Source organism: Bos mutus, chromosome 16 (assembly GCF_027580195.1).
Source record: "Bos mutus isolate GX-2022 chromosome 16, NWIPB_WYAK_1.1, whole genome shotgun sequence".
NCBI lineage: Eukaryota > Metazoa > Chordata > Mammalia > Artiodactyla > Bovidae > Bos > Bos mutus.
In genome coordinates, this window is record NC_091632.1 from 31245938 (window position 1) to 31262992 (window position 17055).

A 17055-nucleotide genomic window follows, 5' to 3' on the forward strand; every position below is an offset into this window, starting at 1 on the left:
ACTAGCATGGGAGATGAGTACAATTGTCCAGTGGTTTGAACATTCTTTAGTTCTGCTCTTCTTGGTAATTCAGATGAGGATTGACCTTTTCCAGTCCTGTGGCCACTGCTGGGTCTTTCAGATTTGCTGACATATTGCATGCAACACCCTGATAGCATCATCTTTTAGGGTTTTGAATAGCTGTACTGGATTTCCATCACATCCACTTATTGACAGCAGTGTTTCCTAAGGCCCACTTGACCTCATACTCCAGAATGTCTGGCTCTGGATGATTGAGCACACGATTGGAGTATCCAGTTCATTAAGGTCTTTTTTTGTGGAGTTATTTGTATTCTTTCCATTTCTTCTTGATCTCTTCTGTTTCTACTAGGTCTCTACAATTTTTGTCCTTTATTGTGCCCATCTTTGGGTGAAATGTTCCCTCGATATTTCCAACTTTCCTGATGAGATCTCTAGTCTTTCCCCTTCTGTTGTTTTCCTTAATGTTCATTGAAGAAGGTCTTCTTGTCTCTCCTTGCTGTTCTTTGGAACTCTGTGTTTAGTTGGGTGTATCTTTCCCTTTCTCCCTTGCTTTTTGCAAGGTATGTTGGTTTACTTCTGAGCTCTGTATTCTGTTCCATTGATCCATGTCAGTTTTTGTACCAAAAGGTTTTTGTACCACGCCATTTAATTACAATAGCTTTGTAGTATTGTCTGAAGCCTGGGAGGGTTAGGTCTCTTGTATTGTTTTTTTTCTTCAGGATTGCTTTGGCAAGCCTGGGTCTTTTATGGTTACATATAAATTTTAGGATTATTTTTTTCTGGTTCTGTGAAAAATGTCATGGATAATTTAATAGGGATCACATTAAATCTGTAGATTTCTTTGAGCAGTGTGGCCATTTTAGCAATATTAATTCTTCTAGGAGATGGGATATCTTTCCATTTCTTTGAGTCATCCTCAGTTTCCTTTATTAATGTTCTATAGTTCTCAGGATGTAAATCTTTCACTTTCTTGGTTAGGTTTATACCTAAATATTTTATTTTGTGCAGTGCTATTGTTATTTTAAAAGGTATTTTTTTACATTTCCTTTCTGATATTTCATTGTTAGTGTTGAGAAATGCAACAGATTCTGTATGTTAACTTTGTATCCTGCTACCTTGCTGAATTCATTTAAAAGTTCTAGTAGTTTTTGTGTGGAGTCTTTAGGGTTTTTTATATGTATATATATATAATATTATGTAACCAGCATATAATGACAATTTTACTTCTTCCTTTCCAATTTGGATATCTTTTATTTCTTTTTATTGTCTGATTGCTATAACTAGGACTTCCAATACTACTTTTAATAGAAGCGTTCAGAGTGGGCACTCTTGTCTTGTTCTAGATTTTAATGAAGGCTTTCAACTTTTCACCACTGAGTATTATATTGGCTGTGGGTTTGTCATAAATAGCTTTTATTATGTTAAGGTAATACCTATTATAGTAAGAGTTTTTATCATGAATGGATGTTGAATTTTGTCAAATACTTTTTCTGCATCTATTGAGATGATCATGTGATTTTCCTGTTTTCTTTTTTTTGGATGTGGTGTATCACCTTTTTTGATTTGCGTATGTTAAACCATTCTTGTGAACTTAGGAAGAATTCCACTTGGTCATTGTGTGTGATCTTTTTGTGTGTATTGTTGAATTTGGTTTTCTAATATTTCATTGTGTATTTTTGCATCTACATTCATCAAAGATATTGGCCTGTAATTTTCTTTTTTAGTGGTATTTTGGTCTGATTTTGGTTTCACAGTGATAGTAGCTTTGTAGACTTATTTAAGAGTGTTTTCTTCTCTTTAGTCTTTTGGAAGAGTTTGAGAAGGATTAGTATAAGTTCTTCTTTGTATGTTCAATAGAATTCTCCTGTGAAGGCGTATGGTCCTGGACTTTTGTGTGTAGGGAGTTTTTCTCTTTTTGTTACAGATTCTATTTCACTTCTATTGATCAGTCTCTTCAAGTTATCTACATCTTTGTGATTCCGTTTTGATGGACTGTATGTTTCTAGAAGCAAAACATGTCCATTTCTTCTAGGTTGTCCAATTTTTGGCTTATAATTGGTCATAGTATTCTCTTATAGTTTTTTGTCTTTCTGTGGTATCAGTTGTGATTGCTCCTCTTTCATTTCTTATTTTGTTTACTGTCTGCCTTCTTCTTGGTGAGCCTGGCCAGAGGTTTGTCAATTTTGTTTGCCCTTTCAAAGAACCAGCTCTTGACCTTATTGTTTTTTTTTTCTATTGTTTTTTAAGTCTCTATTTTATTTCCTCTCTGATCTTTATTATTTTGTTTCTTCTGCTGAGTTTATATTTTGTTTGCTCTTCTTTTTCTGATTCTTTTAGGTAGATGCCAGGGACCAGCCCCAGCTGATCCAGGGTATTCGAAGGGGAGACGGCGTTGGCGACCTATTCAAGTGGTAATTAGAGATATAAAGAGTGATAGAATGAGGATAGCTCAGTAGGAAAATTCAGTGGAGAAAAGAGGCTGAGTAGCTTGGTTTACCTGGGAGACCAATAAAACTTCAAGACAAGAAGTTTGCACCACTTACGTAGGCCGCAGGCGCCCTCTCGAATAGCAGAAGGTGCCTCACCCTAGACACCTTCTCGAGTGGGTCTTAGAAGCCCAGGCATAATTAGTAAGCATGGTGGGTTCTGTGCTCCAGATGGAGACTCAGCTGGAAGTTAAAGGGAAGAATGACATGGGGAGACCAAGCGCTGTTGAGCAAGGCCCATAGCTTTATTTTCAACAGGGGCTTATATACCCTAAGTTACACATAGAGGATAATAGGAGATGTAAAGTCAGCAGTTTTTGATCCTTATCAAAAACTAGGGTTTCTTTCCTGCAAATTTATCGTATACAAATGGTTTAGGTGATTTACATCATCTTCTGGCCAGAAGGCCTACTAACATTTTATGACTCTTGACAAGGACTTATCAACAAAGACTTATTTTCTCTAAGAGTAATTATTTTAAGGTTTGGCGCCATCTTCCAAAGATAAAATTGCATTCCTATAGGGTGGATGTGTAATGGGTTTACAACAAAGGAAAGAATTTATTACCTTAAGGGTCTAAAGTTACTAACACCAAGGCCACTACTTATTTTTTCTACATACCAACTATATTAATTAATACACATTCAAGGATACAATTCAGGGGATGTGAAAACTTGGCAACAAACATTTGCTCATCAATGAAATCCTTTACTAGTTTATTCTGACAGTTTCTAACTCTCTGAGAGGCTCTAAGATATTTGAATATCTTAAGCTTCCCGTGCCTCTTGAGGCTGGGAGACTGTAAACAATCGTATGCATAGCTGTAGGAGTCCGGGTAAACTTGTCAGGCGAGTTAGAGAGCCATCTGAGGGGTTTGGATTTAAACATTCCTAATTGCCCAGGAACTTTATTAATTGGAGCTGTAAGTTAACTCTTTGACAGAGAGAGCGAGATGGTGGTAGGGGACAGCCCCCAGTAAAGTCAGAGGTGAGAGCACAAAGCAATAAAGTAGGCAGACTCTGGTTTTTTGGGGGAAGATGCTCGAGAATATCCGGGGAGACTCCCGAGGCTCGATCCCGCCTTTGCGTATGCCGAGCCTCCTTCCTCATGACCTTTGTCACAAGCGGAATGTCTCTCGCTGGCTCCCGGCAGGTAGAAGATTAGATTGAGATTTTTCTTGTTTCTTAAAGAAAGCCTGTGTTGCTATGAGCTTCCTTCTAAGAGCTGCTTTTGCTGCATCTGCACCCCATTCCAGTACTTTTGCCTAGAAAATCCCATGGACGGAGGAGCCTGGTAGGCTGCAGTCCATGGGGTCACTAGAGTCGGACATGACTGAGCAACTTCACTTTCACTTTTCACTTTCATGCATTGGAGAAGGAAATGGCAACCCACTCCAGTGTTCTTGCCTGGAGAATCCCAGGGACGGGGAAGCCTGGTGGGCTGCCGTCTGTGGGGTCGCACAGAGTCGGACACGACTGAAGCAACTTAGCAGCAGCAGCAGCAGCATAGATTTTGTATGGCAGTGTTTTCATTGTCATTTGTCTCAAAGTATTTTTAAAATTTTCTTTTTGATTTCACGTTATTGATCCACTCGTTTTTTAGTAGCATGTTGTTTACTTTCCATGTAATTTTTTTTTTTTTTTATCTTTTCTTTTTCTGTTACTGATTTCTAGTTTCATGCAACTGTGGTCAGAAAGATGCTGGAAATAAGTTCTATGCTCTTAAATTTGTGGAGGCTTGTTTTGTGCCCTAGCATGTGATCAGTCCTAGAAAATATTCCATGTACAGTTGAAAGGAATGTATATTCTGTTTTTTTTTTTTTTTGATGTAATGTCTGCAGTGATACCCACCCTGTGGTCATGACCATCAAATATATCTCAGACTTTTGCAATGTCCCCTAGGGAGAGGAGGGCAAAATTCCTCTTGTGAGAACCACATTTAACATTCTTAAGTATTATCTGTCCACAACCTTCCATTTCTCAAGTGCTAATCAACTGAATAGCTTAGGCCATTCACCACACCTATTGTATTAGTTTCCTATTGCTACTGTGACAAATTACTGCAGAAATAGCTTAAAACAATACAGATTTGTTATTTTATAATTCCAAGGGCCAAAAGTCTGAACTGAGTTTCACTAGCCTAAAATCAAGGTGTTAACATGGCTGTATTTCTTTTAGAGCATCTAGGGTAGAGTCTGTTCCCTTGCATTTTCCAGCTTCTAGAGGCTGTCCAAATTCATTGGCTCATGCCCCTTTCTTATCTTCAAAGCCAGCAGGCTAGTCACATCTTCCAATACATCTTCAGTCTCTCTCTGTCTCTCTGACTCTCTAGTATCCCTTTTATAAGATCACTTGGAATTACACTGGGTTTACTGGGATTATCCAGAATAAGCCATCATTTTTAAAAATTTAAACTTAATTAGGGTTACAAAGTCCCTTTTGTCCCACAAGGTAATATATTCAGTTCAGTTCAGGTCAGTTCATTTCAGGTGCTCAGTCGTGTCCGACTCTTTGCAACCCTATGAATCGCAGCACGCCAGGCCTCCCTGTCCATCACCAACTCCCAGAGTTCACTCAGACTCACATCCATCGAGTCAGTGATGCCATCCAGCCATCTTATCCTCTGTTGTCCCCTTCTCCTCCTGCCCCCAGCCCCTCCCAGCATCAGAGTCTTTTCTGATGAGTCAACTCTTTGCATGAGGTGATGAAAGTACTGGAGTTTCAGCTTTAGCATTCTTCCTTCCAAAGAAATATATTAACAGGTTCCAAAGATTAGGACATAGACATCTTTGGGGAGCTGTTGTTTTGCTATAATGTCCATATAACTGAGAGTCAGAAAGAATGGAAAGTTTTCAGGAGGTTTACAAAGAGTGATTTTAATAGAAAGACACCAAAAGTGTCTAGAATGTAGAAACAGTCCATGATTTAGTCACAGTTTGCTGACTAAGCTTCCCTGCTGCTGGTGTGAACATACAAAAGGCTGTGTAAATGTCAACCCTCTAGTTCTCCCTAGAACAGGCTGAATTCTTAACTGCTGTTAAAAAAATAAAAACAGAGATGAACATAAAATGATAAAAATAGATTTTATTTAGAAAAATTATTGCAATAGGAGAAAAAGATCTTGGTATAAAACTTAGCTCATTTCAAAACAGAAGAACAAGTGAGAAGGAGAAGAGTAGGGGTCAGTGGATGGACAGTTATAAGAGGAAACATCAAAGATAAGGGGGTGGGTTCTGGCTAACTGATCTAACAGGATTCTTGCTGAAGGCAGACCAGGATGATCAGACATCACATGGAGGATGAAGAACCCAATTACATATGGAGGGTGATCACATATGGAGGATAGGGTTTCTGGCTAACCTGACTTAGCAGGATTCTTGCTAAAATGCAGAGACAGACATGGAGTCTGAGCAGAGTTTGGTCAAGGAGAGAATCTATAAAGAACGAACTCTTTCTTATTTTTTTCCCTGCCGGGTTACACTATTACTGGCCCCTAACTGAACGTGTCCCAACAGATTCAGTGATTTTCTTTCCAAATCTGTTCCTTTTTTCCCTCCTCACTAGTTCTATTAGTGACAGTAAAGTCCTCATAGAGCCCAGATTTCAACCTCTTCCTTTACTTTATTTCACACATTAGTTATTTGCCAAGTCCTCAGGATTCTATTTCAGTGAGAGCTTTTAAATTTATCCTTTCTTCTCTATCCCCACCACCTTTCTCTTATTTCAGGCCTTCAGATTTTTTTCTTGGATTATGTAATAGTCCTCCTAAATTACCTCTTAGCCAGTCTCCATTACTTCAGTTTCTCCTCCTTCAGTTTGTCTCTCAGTGATAACTATAGCTGTTCTTACAGAACACTCAATTTTTGTAATCTCATTAATCCTTGTAAGCATTCTTTGAACAGAGTTGAGCCAAGAGATGGGCCAGAAGGGCATAAGTTCGAAATCACAGCCTATAAGGGATATTGAATTCACCAGGAACTCCTATTGAAGGGTCCGAACATAGTTCAAAGAGAGGAGAACACTCATATTAACTACAGGGTGTTGTTTGACTGCCTGGAACTTTGAAATTGCTTGAGATAGTAGAAGAAAGGCAGGTGTCTCTACCTGACTCAGTGCTCAGCCTGTCTTTTAGAAAATTTGAATCCATATTTAAAGAATATCAGATAGAAGGGACATCACATTATTGCTTGCCTGGGGACCCTCCTGTCTGGTCCCATTTTACAGATGAGGTAACTGAGTAACTGGCATTCAGGAATTTAAATAATTTGCCCAAGACCACATAAGCAGGAAATGATAGAATAGTAATTTTTTCACAGGACTCCAAAGTTTCATGTTCTTTTCACTCCATGATATTGCTTCACTTGTGTTGTAACTTAATTTTCTACTCTGTATCTACAAGGTTGCAGTAAAATGAGACCCCTCACACATCTTTACTGGATTTGAACTTTCCTACCTTTCTTTTTGTGTGTGGGTTTCTCTGCCTCGTGGAACAGCCTGGAACCCATCTTCATCTTTGCAAATCCTATCCTCCTTGCAAAGCTAGCAGCAACACCATTGTTTCTAGGAAGCTATCAGAAAGACCCCCACCTGGAAGTGATAGGTTCTTCTAATGAACCATAGCAGTCCATATCTTGTTTATGGTTGTTTCAACTTTGTACATTTTATTAGAGATATTTATGTATAGGTCTTCCTCTCCTTGCAAGCAGGAGAAGATAGGTATGTGAATAATTCATCTTGGTACCTCTCACAGAGTCTTGTCCATAGAAGGCACCCAAAAAAGAAGCACATATAAGATGATTCAATCAGAATGGTTTCTTTCTCTCTAATAATCAGAGATTTGGCAAAATATAACATTAAAGCCAGAGACCTAGAAGATAGATGTAATATTGTTTTTCCCCTTCCTACCCCAGATGCATTTAGTAATTCATAGCTTCCACTGTCTTCAAGACCTGGGTCAAAGCCTGCTGCTGCTGTTGCTGCTAAGTTGCTTCAGTCATGTCTGACTCTGTGCGACCTCATAGATGGCAGCCCACCAGGCTCCCCTGTCCCTGGGATTCTCCAGGCAAGAACACTGGAGTGGGTTGCCATTTCCTTCTCCAATGCATGAAAGTAAAAAGTGAAAGTGAAGTCATTCAGTCATGTCCAACTCTTAGCGACCCCATGGACTGCAGCCTACCAGGCTCCTCTGTCCATGGGATCCCCCAGGCAAGAGTACCAGAGTGGGGTGCCATTGCCTAAGCCTGCTGCTGCTGCTGCTAAGTCGCTTCAGTTGTGTCCGACTCTGTGCGACCCCACAGACAGCAGCCCACCAGGTTCCCTGGTCCCTGGGATTCTCAAGGCAAGAACACTGGAGTGGGCCTAGCCCTTCACATAAGACTTCTCTCCTGAGTCCAGGCTGCTGTGGTTGCTCTTTTTCCCGTGGATACATTGTACCCACACAGATCAGCCCTTGCTAAACAATCATTGATTATTATCTTCAAACATTAAACTGTTACCGAGTGCTTGGCCTATGAAAGGCTGTATGTGCTGTAGCAGAGGCCAGAGAAAGCTTTGCAAGGAGGTGAGATTCAAGCGAGGTCTTGAAAGCTGTATTTTCGTTAAAGAGGTAGAATGGAAGGGGAAATAAAATTATGCATACTATTGAAATTCAGTTCCTGTTCTTTCTGTTAGTGGCTGTGATCTTGAGAAAAATCATTTAATGTCTTTGGGAATCAGTTTCCTCATCTTTATGGTGGGATAATAAAATCTATTAGGATGGTTATGAGGGTTAATGTGGAAGACCATGTATTGATTAGGTCTCTTTTGGTTGCAAGTGATATTAATACAGTTAAGATACAACATGTAACAATATCTTCAGTGGTTAGTATGTGAAGCAGACAAAACTTTCTCCATGTCACCAAAGTCCATCTTGTGGTATTCACCCTCTTACTCAGGTTGGCTAGCGATGCGAGAAGTCTTCTTTCTTCATGGGACCTTTGTTGGGTGTATATAGTTCTAGTAACTACATGTTGCTCAATAATTGACTGGTTTCCCAAGGCAGAGGGGAACTGAAGTGTTCGCACTTCCCCTGTACACATTTGGCTGCTTTAAGTCTGTGTCTGCTTAGTGTTCCTTTTTTACCTGGAATGGTCCATCTTCCCAGCTTTAGCCTGGCCAGCTCTCACTGCCCCAGAAAGAGGCAGCTGTGGTGTCATTCTAGGACATTTCCCTGACCCCTGTTTGACCTCCTCGACTGGCTTTTGTTCCCTTTGTCTGTGCTTCCCTGCTGCACTGGGCATCACTCTTTCATTGCAGTTATCACATTGTACTATAAAGACCTGCCTCCTTTATCAAACTCCTCAACCTTTGAAAACTGGCACATAGCACTCATTTGCTAAATGGCTACTGAATGAATGAGTGGACTTTCTTCATTCTCTCTTAATCTTTTTTTTTTTTTTTTTGCCTCTGGCACCACCATTCCTTCTGTCCATTTCTGCATTATTTATGACTTACTAGTTATAAAATCACTTCCTGATCTAACCATCAATTTTGTCCCCAGGTATTGAAACTAGCTTACATCTACTGAGCACTCATTCTCTGCCTGGCACTGTTTTAAACATTTTATGGGTATAAATGCCTTTAAATGTTTGCTTGTTGTCAAATGTTTCCACTAGAAAATGAAAGTCACTCAGTTGTGTCTGACTCTTTGTGACCCCATGGACTGTATAGTCCATTATATTCTCCAGGCCAGAATACTGGAGTGGGTAGCCTTTCCCTTCTCCAGGGGATCTTCCCCACCCAGGGATCAAACCCAGGTCTCCTGCATTGCAGGCGGATTCTTTACCTGCTGAGCCGCAAGGGAAGACCAAGAATGCTGCTACTGCTGCTGCTGCTAAGTTGCTTCAGTCGTGTCCGACTCTGTGCGACCCCACAGACGGCAGCCCACCAGGCTCCCCGTCCCTGGGATTCTCCAGGCAAGAACACTGGAGTGGGTTTCCATTTCCTTCTCCAATGCATGAAAGTGAAAAGTGAAAGTGAAGTCGCTCAGTTGTGTCCGACTCTTCACGACCCCATGGACTGCAGCCTACCAGGCTCCTCTGTCCATGGGATTTTCCAGGCAAGAGTACTGGAGTGGGGTGCCATTGCCTTCTCCGAAGACCAAGAATACTGGAGTGGATAGCCTATCCCTTCTCCAGAGGGTCTTCCTGACCCAGGAATCGAACCAGGGTATCCTGCATTGTAGACAGATTCTTTTCCACTAGAAGTTAGCCTTAACCTTTGATGTTCTGTCCTGTTATAGTCTCACCATAGGGCAACAAATTGTGTAGTAATGCACAGGCTTAGTAAATCTGTTATCATTAGGCACTTAAAGATATGACTAGAAAAAACAGAAATGAAAAGAAGTGTTGAACATGTGGTATCCCTATAGTGCAGTAACACTAGAGTTTTTATGTTTAGGTCCAAATTGCTATATTATGTTTTAGGTAATTTAAGCCAGATGCACAAGTTGGGTTTGGCTATTGTATTTAAATTTCAGTTTCCCAGAGACAGAAAGAAATTATAGAAACATAAATATCAGTGTGAGAAAAATGAGGTGATTGTTATTGTTTTTCTAAAGGAGGTAAATTAGCTGGGGTCTCTATTGTCCCATTGATCTATATGTCTGCTTTTACAACAGTCCCTTACTGTTTTGATTACTACAGCTTTGTAATATAGCTTGAAATCAGGAAGGCTGATGCCTCAGCTTTGTTTTTCATTCTCAAGATTTCTTTCACTGTTTGAGGTTTTACACATTTTCGGATTGCTTTTTCTAATTCTATGAAAAATATCATTGCAATTCTGGAAGAGATTGGATTGAATCTGTAGATCACTTTGGTCAGCATGGAAATTTTGATAGTATTACTTCCTCCAATCCATAAGCATAGAGTACCTTTCATGTAATTGTGTTTTTAGTTTCTTTCACCAATATCTTATAGTTTTCATGAGAGATCTTTAACTTCCTTGATTATTTTTATTATTTTTTATGCAGTTTTAATGGGATTATTTTCTTAATTTCTCTTCCCTTTAGTTTGTTAATAGTGCATAGAAGCACAATTGATTTTTCTATATTAACTTAATCTACATTTTTAATTGCATCCTAAAACTTCACTGAATTTATTATTCTCATTTTTTTTGTTGTTGAAGTATTTAGGATTTGCTCTGTATAATGTCATGTCATCTGCAAATACTGACAGTTTTACTTCATTCTTTCTAATTTGGATATCCTTTTTCTTGTCTGATTGCTCTGGCTAGAACTTCCAGTGCTAGATTAAAAAAAGTGGCAAGAGTAGGTATTGTTATCTTTTTCCTGATCTTAGAGGAAAAGCTTTCAGCTTTCCCCATTGAGTATGTTAGTTATGGCTTGTCCTATATGGCCTTTGTGTTGTATATACTCATTTGTTGAGAGGTGGTTTTTGTTTTTTTTTTTAAATCATGAAAGGATGTGGAATTTTTCAGATGCTCTTTCTGCACTGTTTGAGATGATCTTATGACTTTTATCCTTCATCTTCTTAATGGTTGTATCACATTGATTGATTGTGAATGTTGAACCTTCCTTGCATCTCTGGAATAAATCCCATTTGGTCATGGTGTTTGATCCTTTTAGTGTACTGTTGAATTATATTTACTAATGTTTTGTTGAGAATTTTTGCATCTATGTTAGTTGGGGATATTAGCCTATAATTTTCCTTTCTTGTAGTATCCTTGTCTGGTTTTGGGGTCAAGGTAATACTGGCCTTGTAAAATGAGTCTGCAAGTGTTTCCTCCTTCTCTTTTTTTTTTTTGGAAAGAGTTTGGGAAGGATTGGTATTTATTCTTATTTAAATGTTTCTTAGAATTCACCATGAAGCCATCTTTTCTTGAACTTTTTTTTTTTTTTGGTAGGAGGTTTTTGATTACTGATTCAAGCTCCTTACCTCCTTAATAGTAATTGATCTGTTCAGATTTTCTATTTCTTCTTGATTAAGTTTTGGTAGGTTGTATATTTTTAGGAATTTATCCATTTTCTCTTATTTGTCTAAGTTGTGGGCAAATAGCTGTTCATAGTCGTCACTTATGCTCATTTGTCCTATGTAATGTCAGTTGTAATGTCTTCTCTTCCATTTATAGTTTTATTTATTCAAGCCCTCTCTTTTTCTTGTTGAGTCTAACTAAAACTGTGTCAATTTTGTTTTTCTTCTCAAAACCTACCTTTGAATTTAATTGATTTTTTTCTATTGTCTTTTTTAGTCTCTTTCATTTATTTCCACTCTTTAATAGTTTATTCTTTATACTAATTTTGGACTCAATTTGTTCTTCTTTATCAAGTTTCTTGAGGTGTATATTTAGTTTTTTTGAGATATTTCTTGTTTCTTAATGTAGGCATTATTATTAAACAATGGTATATTGTGTAATAGCCACATATTTGTGAGTTTCCCAGTTTTCCTCTTGTAATTGATTTTTAATTTCATTGTAGTTAGAAAAGGTACCTGATTTGGTTTCAGTCTTCTTAAATTTATTAAGACTTGTTTTGTGGACTAACATATGATCTTTCCTAGAGAATGATCAATGTACAGTTGAGAAGAATTTGTAATCTGGTGCTGTTGGATGGAATTTTCTGTAAATGCCTGTTAAGTCTACCTTGTCTAATATGGTTTTAAGTCCCATGCTTTCATATTGATTTCAGTCTGCATGATCTACTCATTATTGAAAGTGTATATTGGATTCTCTGAGATCTATTTCTCCCTTTAATTCTGTTAATATTTACTCTAAATATTTAGTTGCTCCTATGTTGGATGCATAAGTATATACAAATGTTACATCCTCTTATTGGATTAATCCCTTTATCATTATATAATGACCTTCTTTGTCTCTTACTAGTCTTTGTCTTAAAGTATGTTTTGTCTGTTATAATATGCTACTCTTGCTTTGCTTTGGTGTCCATTTGCATAGAATATCTTTTCCCAGCCATTCACTCTCACTGTGTTTATGTATATTTAAAGCTAAAGTGGATCTCTTTAGGCAGTATATAGTGGAGTCTCTCTCTCTTTCTTTGTTATGGAAATTAAAATGGAGGAAGTCTTGTTCAGGCTTCAAAAGCAGGCAGGTAGACCTTTGACCCGCTTCTGACCTGCCTGGACAGTGCCGGGATTCTAGCCTGTCTGCAAGCACAGCAAGTTAGGCAGACTTTAGATAAGAAAGGGGGGAGTGGGTCTTGGCATTTTTGAGCCCCTGAGGGTCTGGCCAACCCTCTGGGGTATAAAAAATCCTATGATTTACCAGGTGAAACAAAGAGCTTTGTAAAAGTTAAGAAAAACCTGAGCTGCATTTTTGCAGAAAAACTGATGATAATAACACTTTACAGCCTAGGATTATAAGCAGAGTCCCCAAAACTGCAATTTGAAGTCTCACCTGTGGGTGGACGAACCGTCTGGGACTTTTTCCCAACTGGGACTCCAGTTTGCTGTTAATGAGAGTATTTCCAGCACTCTTCAAGATTAGATGTAGGTTGCCCCAATTTGGTGATGTATGTGCTTTTGCTTCTCTCTTTTCTCATTTTTTAATGACTGTATATTGAAATTAAGTCAAACGATCCTCTACTAAATATTGAAATTGTTTGGTGTGTGTGTGTGTGTGTGTGTGTGTGTGTGTGTGTGAGTGGTTTCTTTTGTTAGTGAATACTTTGGACCTAAAATGAAAGTAAAACTTTTGGGAAAACACTCTCTTTCCCTCATTCCACATAGCTACTCTATGTATTCTGATTGGAGAATTTAATTTATATTTAAAGTGATTAGTGATAGTTAGGGACTTAAATTGCCAGTTTGTAGTGGTTTTCTGGTTACTTTGTAAGTCCTTTTTTCCTTTCTTCTTCTCTTGCTGTCCTCCTTTGTGATTTGATGATTTCTGTAGTAGTATGCCTAGATTCCTTTCTCTTTCTATTTTGTGTATGTACTGCTGCTGCTGCTGCTAAGTTGCTTCAGTCATGTCTGACTCTGTGCGACCTCATAGATGGCAGCCCACAAGGCTCCGCTGTCCCTGGGATTCTCCAAGCAAGAACACTGGAGTGGATTGCCATTTCCTTCTCCAATGCATGAAAGTGAAAAGTGAAAGTGAAGTCACTCAGTCATGTCCGACCCTCAGTGACCCCATGGACTGCAGCCTTCCAGGCTCCTCCATCCATGGGATTCTGCAGGTAAGAGTACTGGAGTGGGGTGCCATTGCCTTCTCCATTATTTTAGGCTAGTAACAGTTTATTTTTGAACATGTACTAAAACCTCTCCCTTTTTACTGTTCCTCACACATTTTTCTTTGTTTTCAGTGTAACAATTTACTTTTTTAACCTTATGTATCCATTAACAAATTATTATAGTTATAGTTATTTTTACTACTTGTGTCTTTTAACCTTTATACTAGATTTATAAGTGATTTATCCATTACCTTTACAACATTAGAGTATTTTGAATTTCATTATATATTTAACTTTAGAGTTACACTTTCATGTTTTCCTATTACTAATTATCATCCTCTTGCTTCAGCCTGAGGAAGTCCTTTTAACATTTCTTGTAAGACTGGTCCAGTGGTGATGAAACCTTAGATTTTGCTTGTCTGGAAACTATCTCTCATTCATTTCTGAGAGACAGCTTTGCTGAGTAGTATATTCTTGGTCAGCAACCTTTTCTTTCATCACTTTGACTATATTGTGGCACTCCCTTCTGGCCTGCAAAGTTTCTATTGAAAAATATGCTTATAGTCTAATGGGAGTTCCCATGTACTTAACAGGTTCTTTTTCTCTTTCTGCTTTTAAGATTTTCTTATTTTTAACTTGAAAATTATAACATGTCTTAGTGTGGGTGTCTTTGGACCTTTTTTTGTGTTGTCTGGGCTTTCTGGATTTGGATATCTATTTCTTTCCTAGGTTAGGAAAGTTTCAGCCATTATTTCTTTAAATATGTTTTCTTCCTCTTTCCCTTCTTTACTTCGGGGACCTCTGTGATGAATAGTTGATCTTCTTCATGGTATCTCCTAAGTCCCATTAAGCTATCTTTACTCTTTTTCATTCTTATTTTTCTCCCTTGTTTGGATGAATGCCACTGCCTTATTTTTGAATTTGGTGATCCTTTCTTCTGCCTGATGTGGTCTGATGTTGAGTCCCTCTATTGAATATTTCAGTTCAATTATTGTATTTTTCAGCTCTGTGATTTGTTTGGTACCTTTAAATATGTTCTCTTTGTTGAAACCTCATTTGGTTTATGCACTGTTTTCCTCAGTGGTCCTTGTTTTGAATTTTCTATCCAGTAAATCACTTATCTCCATTTTATTAAGATCTATTTCCAAAGTTTTGACTTGTTCTTTTATTTGGCACATAATCTTGTCTTCTTCATTTTCCTTGACTCTCTGTATTGATGTCTGTGCATCAGCTAAAACAACTGCCTTTCCCCAGGTCTTGTGTAGGGAATGAACTTATCATTCCGCTTGATCTGAGCTGTGGGTTGTTTCTCAAACCTTCATGATGTTGTCCAAGCTGTTCTCAGTGACTCGCAGTAGTTGAAGATATGTTGAGCTCCTTTTATATGTGGGTATTTTGTTATTCACCCAGTGTGTAGTAGTCACTCTGCTGATTTCTGGTTTTCTTTCAGAGGGAGTTGCCTCATGTGTATCTGCAGGTTTGGTGTGTCCATGAGAGGAGGTGCGTTCAGGTGCCTTCTATGTGCCATCTTGTACTGGAACCCTTTCAAGAACCTGTCAGTGCAGCTCCTACATGAAAACCTTCTCTGAACCCTCCAGCCCAAAGCAGCAAAGTCTCGGTGCATCTTATAGCTTTAGTTTAATTTCATGTTCTGAGCACACTGCTTTCAGAATGAGGTAGTTAAATATTTCCCCCTCAGCAGAGACACAGCTCAGCAAGGGACCCCAGCATCCATGAAGTCCTTTACATGGAAATATGCCTTACAGGGAGCCCTTGGTGAAAGTTTCTGAATCTAATTTAGGGGAAGGTAAATTATAAGTGAAATCTGGGAACAAGATTTAGAATCACATGGTGTTAACTGGGAGAGGGGGAGAATTGATAAATTATGTCTTTATTTAATTACTTCGGAGATTTCTCTTTGAAAGTTTGTTCCCTACTAAGGCAGACTTTACTCAGGACTTTGTTCAGAATACAAAGTTTTATTCAGAATACAACTTTATTCAGTTGTAATAGATACAGGGACCACTGCAATATGGGCAGGCGGTATCTATAGCCAAGAAGCAGATGGGGGTCAGTGTATGGAAAATTACTAAGAGGAAGATGGTTAAATCGACTAACAGGAGTCTTGCTAAAGACAGCCAGGGTGATCAGACGTTACCTCAGAATGCTGGAGGATGAGGAACCTGATCAGATATTGATGGTGATCAGATGTTGAGGGTGGGGTTTCCGGTTAAACTGATTTTTTTAGCATTCTTGCTAAAACTAGATTTTACAAGGACATTTACAGATGGGCCTAAAAAAAGTTTCAGGAGTCTGACTAAACTTTTAAATGTTTATTAGCATCATTAAAAAATATATATGTATGCTAGTCAGATTGATGTTTTTAGTGTCATGTATTTTTTTGTTTCATTTTTAAATAGAGGGAACGCATATTTAACTTTCTGAAGGAAATTTAGCATCTTAGGGAAATTACCTAGTCTTAATACTAGCCCTGATAGTAGGCTCTTCTGACAGGGAAAAAAGACCTTTACTGCCACCTGATGGCCATATCATCTTACTGCAACATTTCTAAGAGCAGCCCTAGAGGAGTCAAGTGTTTAAACTTTGCCAAATTCAGAGAACCCTGACTGTGTGGTGACAGTAAGAGCCGTGAACAACTGTGTCTTTACCCCCAGTTCCCTCCCTCCCAACACCTCAGGTTGAGAGTTAGCAGCTAACTAGAGGAGGTGAAGAGGCAAAACAGGAGAAATAGTGAAGTCCACGCACACACTCCTCCTCTGTACAGTGGGTTTCCAAGACTGAAGAGACAAACTGGAGAGGAAGCTTTGCATCGAGTGGGGTGCTATTATTACTTTGGGCTGGTCTTTTAAAGGAAGACAAAGGACCTCTTTGTTTCACGCCTAAGAGTGGTTAGAAAATCCATGTATTGTTCAGCTTTCATCCAAACGACAGGGAAAACACATATTCAGATCAGATCAGATCAGTCGCTCAGTCGTGTCCGACTCTTTGCGACCCCATGAATCGCAGCACGCCAGGCCTCCCTGTCCATCACCAACTCCTGGAGTTCACTCAGACTCACGTCCATTGAGTCAGTGATGCCATCCAGCCATCTCATCCTCTGTCATCCCCTTCTCCTCCTGCCCCCAATCCCTCCCAGCATCAGGGTCTTTTCCAATGAGTCAACTCTTTGCGTGAGGTGGCCAAAGTACTGGAGTTTCAGCTTTAGCATCATTCCTTCCAAAGAAATCCCAGGGCTGATCTCCTTCAGAATGGACTGGTTGGATCTCCAGATAGTGGGGCTGAAAGGACCAAGGCAAAAACAAGGGCTTTTTACTTGCATTCTGTTGCATGCAGCTCATTCAGTACA

General features: G+C 38.9%; 1 protein-coding gene across 8 annotated transcripts in view; it reads left to right on the forward strand.

The window, feature by feature from the left end:
* Positions 1–17055, forward strand: part of AADACL3 (arylacetamide deacetylase like 3) — a 155614-nt gene that overhangs the window by 57296 nt on the left and 81263 nt on the right. For 4 of the 8 annotated variants that reach the window (XM_070384925.1, XM_070384918.1, XM_070384926.1 and 1 more), the window contains exon 3: positions 13511–13694. The exons of 3 other annotated variants lie outside the window; for them this stretch is intronic. The gene's annotated coding sequence lies outside the window, so the exon portion shown is untranslated. Of the gene's footprint in view, positions 1–13510; positions 13695–15135; positions 15189–17055 lie in introns of those variants that run through there. One more of the 8 variants, XM_070384923.1, reaches the window with a different exon arrangement.